Source organism: Montipora foliosa, chromosome 11 (assembly GCF_036669935.1).
Source record: "Montipora foliosa isolate CH-2021 chromosome 11, ASM3666993v2, whole genome shotgun sequence".
NCBI lineage: Eukaryota > Metazoa > Cnidaria > Anthozoa > Scleractinia > Acroporidae > Montipora > Montipora foliosa.
In genome coordinates this window covers 48776729-48782856 of record NC_090879.1, presented here as the reverse complement: position 1 = coordinate 48782856, position 6128 = coordinate 48776729, and positions in this window count along the sequence as shown.

The window sequence follows — 6128 nt, the reverse complement described above, 5'->3', positions numbered from 1 at the left end:
CACCCAGAGATTTAATATGGTCAACTCTCTTGATCGTCCTGTCATCGATACTTATATTAATCTCCTCACATTGGGTATTCAATCTCTGCCTAGATCCGATTATCATTAGCTCAGTTTTGGCCACATTTAAACTTAATTTGTTGGCTCTCAGCCAACAGGTAAGATTGTTAAGTTCAGAAGTCACTGCTAGTTTAAGATCGGCTACCGTTTTTGCAGATAAGGTTATACTGGTGTCATCAGCAAACATTCTCGGCGCAGCAACCCGCAGGCAGTTAGGGAGATCGTTAATGTACATCAAAAAAAGCAAGGGACCCAGGATGCTACCCTACGGTACGCCACAAGTAACAGTGCTGGCAGTTGACAGATTTCCATTTACATTGCACCTTTGGGTCCGATTACTTAGGTATGACTGAAACCACTTAGCAGTTGCCTGGTCAGCACCAAAGTAAGACAATTTACGTAAAATAATTTCGTGATCAATTGTGTCGACAGCTTTTTTAAGGTCAATGAAGACTACTCCGTTCAGAAAGCCGTTGTCGATGTTAACAGACCAGCTATTTGTCGCCTCAAGCAAGGCCGTTAGGGTGCTATGTAAGGTGCGAAAGCCCGACTGACAACTTGATAACAATTGATTGTCATTTAGGTATTGGTACAGTTGATCGTAAACAATTTTTTCAAAAACCTTCGAGACAACCGGAATAACGGAACTTGGACGATAATTGTTGAGGTCCGATTTTTCACCCTTTTTAAACACCGGAGTTACCCTGGCCATTTTCCATTCTGTTGGATAAATCCCAGTGATAATTGACTTTGTAAATATGGCAGTCAGCGATGGAGTAACAATACTAGCAGCCATTTTCAACAACTTACTTGGGATCATATCGAGGCCAGTGGATTTCTTTTCATCAATATTCCTCAATATGTTAAAAACAACGTCGAGACTAGGAGTTTTTAGATGAAATGCTTTATCAGTGTGTGAAAGGTAAAACTCGGGATTTACTTCTGCAGCAGGAACCTCTTGGGCTAGCACTTGGCCAATATTTGTGAAATGATCATTAACAGCTTCCGCCATGTCGCCAGGACTGCTTATTGTTCTGTTGTCAATTTGGATTTCTAAGATATTCGTCGACTTGCTAGTGTTACGTGAGGTTAACTCGTTAATGAGGTTCCATGTTTTGCGCGGATTCCCTTTGCTAACTTTCAAGTTATCAGAAAAGTAGCGCTTCTTTGCTTGTTTAATTGCATTATTTGCTTGGTTTCTAGCACATTTAAATTGCTCCCACATGTCATGATCATTCGATGAAATTGCTTTCTTTTTAATTAAATCTCTTCTATGTATTTTATTCAATAACCCTTTAGTAATCCACGGAGCCCGCTTTTGACTAATTCTTTTTAGTTTGCGTGGTGCGTGTTTGTCCATGCAACTAACAAACATTTGTTTCCATTCATGCCACATGTCATTTGGATCAGAACACAGATCAACATTCGACCATGGCATTTGTTCCAGATCATTTAAGAACTTGTTCTTTTGAAACTGTTTAAATTGCCTCGTTTCAATCGTTCGTGGGCAAAAACGGTCATGATGGACTTTGCGCGTCATAAATACAAGAGAGTGATCACTGATCCCAAGGTGAATGACACCTGAATTTGAAACTTTCTCTGGGGAGTTGGTGATACATAAATCAATAAGTGTCTTAGAGACAAGAGTGACGCGTGTTGGCTCAGTGATTAACTGACTAAGACCATAAATGTCAAAAATGTTTGTTAGATAAGAGGAAATATGAGCAGAAGCCTCTGGCAATAAATTGCAGTTAACATCACCAAGTATATATAGTTCCTTACTTTCAGCGTCAATTTTGTCAATTACATTTTCGAATTCATTGAAACGTTCAGGCGGAGAGTTTGGAGGTCGATACCAGGTGCCGACCAGGAATACTGAACTTCGTGGCTTACTAATTTCGACAATAAGGCACTCGAGGTCATCATTAATCAAATCATCACGTATACGATAGTTAAGATTTGTGCGCAAATAGATACAAACACCGCCCCCTTTCCTTCCATTAACTCTACGGTCTTTTCTAACTATTTCGAAACCAGGTATGTAAACATCGCTATCATGAACGGTTGAGTCTAGTTTAATCTCGTTAATTGACAAAATATCAATTTTGGAATCATGCATGAAAACTCTAAGTTCGTCAATGTGAGAGAGCAAACTGTTAATACTAAGGGAGGCGATGACCAAACCTCGGCCAAAAATGCTAGAACAGTTGAACTTACCCCAGTTTTCGCGTGGACGGTCATCAGTCGAATCGGATTCCCAGACGGCAATGTCCTAATCTAAGCGTAAATAATTTATAAAATTCTGTGCAAGACGAGAGGTTCCAGACTTGTTTACATGAAGGCCGCTACGATTTAAGTGATTCGAGGTAGAAATGTTTGAATGATCAACAAATCCCCAGCTCTTCCGAGTGCAGCAATCTTCGAGGATTCTGTTCACCTCAGCTATTTTGAAAGCCAAGGATTCATCGTCAGATCTACACACAAGACTTGATAACGCAATCTTTGCTGGAGATTCACAGCTAACCATCGTGGCCAGGTCGATTATTTCATCCGCACAAGCACGAGGGGTGTCGCAGGATCTTAGGCTATTAGTCCCCACATGAAGTATGATCTCGTCTGGATTCTTTCGTAGGAGTGGCTTTATAAAATCATGCATGTCTTCTGTTGTGCATCCCGGGAAGGAGGATATCTTAACTCTCGAATTTCTAGACATTTTATGGCCTTGGAGGTGCTTGAGAACAGAATCCCCGGCAATCATAACTTTCTTTTGACGATTAGGTCGCGCTTGATCGCGCTTTGTTGTCGACTCGGTTGATACAGATTGATTAGTCCTTTGTGTTGTAACATCGATAGGCCGGCACGAGGGTCTTCTGAAGCTTCTATCATCGTTATTTGCAGTCGAGTTATCTTCATTTCTCACATTCACTTGCGCTTCATTAATTCGACGAATGGGGTCAAAACTGTTTCGAGTTTCGGTGATATCAGGGCGTACTGTCTTCTGGCTACGTTCACGATTTCCGTTTTTGCCTCGCTTCTCATCCACATGGACCCAGCATTCGCTTGACTTTGGTTCTTTGTTTTCAGCATCGCTCTTTTCTTGCATAATGATGGTTAGTGCGAGCCTAAGGGATTCATTCTCTTGTTCTAAAGACAAAACGCGGCTCTCAAAGGTCAAACATTTTTCTTCCAAATCTTTGATTGCATTGTCTTTTTTAGAAACAGAGGATAATAACGTTACGCACCTCTTCTTGTAATCAAGAAGTTCGGAACAAGAAGCATTTTCATCTTGATGTTTGGTATTAATAATGGACAAAAGCTTTGAATTTTCTTCAACTGTTTTTTGAAGTATCAATAAATCAAGTTTTAAACCCTCAATGTCGATCGATGTTCCACCATTTCGGTGACAACTGTTGGCTTCCTCCGATAATGATGGCTGCATTGTTTGCTCGATTGATACCAAAGGTTCTGGGGCTTGTAAATCCGTTAAAGTTCCCGACTTCTTTCGTACTAATTCCACTAGTTTGTCCTTTAGACCAGGACCATCGCGTCCCTGAAAGTTCAGGGTTTGTTGTTTCTTGCTATACCAGTTAATTATTACATTACCGTTGGAACTTTTGAATTGTTTCGTATTGCCACCAGGCGTCAGCCACTTCCCTTGTAGTTTTAAAACATTAACCACAAAATTCTTAAGGGAATCCAAATCGTTCGACCACACCAGCTTGTCGCCATTAAGGCGAAGATATTCCAGTTCACAGGCCTCAGGTTCAAGCGAACAAGACTCGGTTTTTGGGAGTGAGTCGTGATCATCATCAGAACTACAAACTAGCTGTCCGTCCGCGGCCATCTTGTTGGGACTACTGCTATTTTATTTGCTATTGCCGAAGTTTGGAAGTTTAACAATTCTCTCCTCAATGACGAATCCTTTTGTTTAGAGATTTCGGATTTAGTTGAGCAGTTTCTGGCCTTTCGGCATTGCTTTGCTTCTCAGCGCGATTTTTGGGAGTCTTTAAAGTCTGACATTAAGCTCACTGCGATCGCATTTTCTCGTCGTAAACATCATTTTCTCTCGTTCCAGAAGGTTTTTCTAACCAATCGCTTAATTGCCCTGAAGAATCGTTTGACTTCGGGCGATGTTTCTGCTAGTCCTGAAATTCTGACTTCAGAGGCTGCTCTGCGGTCGCTTTTAGATTCCGAGCTCGAGGGTTCTAAGATTCGCAACAGGGTTAAGTGGGCAGAAGAGGGGGAGTTTCCCTCTGGTTTCTTTCTCGGTCTTGAAAATGAGAGACACGAGAAAGGCTCCGTCTCCTCTGTCTTTGATTCTGAGGGGCAAGAGGTTTTTTCCCTCCCTGACATGATTCAAGCTCACGAGCGTTTTTATTCGTCCCTATTTTTTGAAGAGCCAATTGACTCTGTATCCCAATCGCATTTGTTTGAGCAAGTTACCCGCCGGTTATCGGATGCTGAGCGCGAATCATGCGAGGATCTTCTTTCTTTGAACGAGGCGTCCGAGGCCCTTCGCCTCTCTAATAGGAACAAAACGCCCGGTTCTGACGGCTTAACTGTTGAGTTTTATTCAGCGTTCTGGTCCCTCTTGGGGCCCCTTTTAGTTGATATGTTTAATGAGTCTCTCGCCCATCGTGAGCTGTGTGACTCTATGAAATCGAGTGTTACGCGTCTTGTTCATAAGAAAGATGATCGTAGAAATCTAAAAAACTGGCGTCCCATTTCGTTACTGAATGTGGATTATAATATTTGTTCAAAAGCCCTTTCCCTCCGTTTGAAAAAAGTGTTGGGGTCTATTGTAGACCCTGATCAGACATGTTCTGTTCCAGGTAGATCTATTTCTTCTAATTTGGCTCTTCTTCGCAACCCACTCGATTTTATTGAGAGAACCGGCGAGACAGGTATTCTCGTCTCTTTAGACCAGGAGAAAGCCTTCGATCGCGTTAATCGGTCCTTTCTGATGAATCTTTTAGAACACTTCGGTTTTGGGCCCTCCTTCTGTAGCTGGATTTTCACTTTGTATAACGGCGCTTATATGCGTATCCTAGTTAACGATTTCCTTTCCGATCCTGTTCCTTTGCTACGGGGGGTCTCCCGCGATCGAAGGCTTTCTCTTGCCGGGGGCTGGTGGTGTCCAGTTTAAGGTCGGTCAGTATGCTGACGATACTACGGCCTTTGTTAAAAACGATTCTTCCCTTTTCTCACTTTTTGACGCGATTACGTTTTACGAGCGTGGCTCTGGTGCGAAGCTTAATTTGTCCAAGACTGAGGCCATGTGGCTTGGTGCCTGGAAAGACCGCCTTGACGAGCCACTTAGTCTCCCTTGGGTTAGGAAAATGAAGATTTTAGGCGTATTCTTTGGTACTGTTGACGTTGACCGCGATAATTGGGAACCGCGTTTGTCCAAACTTGACAAAACTCTTTCTAGATGGAAGTCGCGATCCTTGTCCTTTATTGGCAAGGTCCTTATTTTGAATATATTAGCGTTAAGTAAGTTGCTCTATGTGTCGCGCGTTTTAGTACCCCCTAAATAGGTTTATAGTAAACTTAATAGTCTGATATGGCCCTTTTTGTGGCGCGTTCGATTAGAGACTGTAGCTCGTAAATCGCTTATTTGTTCTGTTGATAGTGGAGGTTTGGGTTTAAAGGATTTTTCTTGCCAGGGCCGCGCCCTGCGGCTTGCGGCTTTAGTTACTTCCGTGTCCGATTCTAGTTCTAAGCGTTTTTACCTTGCTAAGTATTTTTGTGGCTCTGTGTTAGCTCCTTTGCGGCCGGAGTGGGCCGGGCTGCGCGATAACCAAACTCCAAGTGCTGCCCGTCCCACCGCGTTTTATGCGAGTGTCCTTTCTTCCTTTCGGGTCACTGATTTACCTCCTTGGTTTACTTACACGTCTCGCGCCTTTTACAAGGTTTTGCCAGCGAATTTCTGCACCATCCCGATTTTCCCTGCCCTCTGGTCAGGCTTCGTTCCCTCTCGGGTTTCCCTTTCTCGGCATTGGGGTCTGATCCGCGATTCATTTACTGAGAACTATAAAAATGATCTCGCATGGTTGATTACCCTCCGT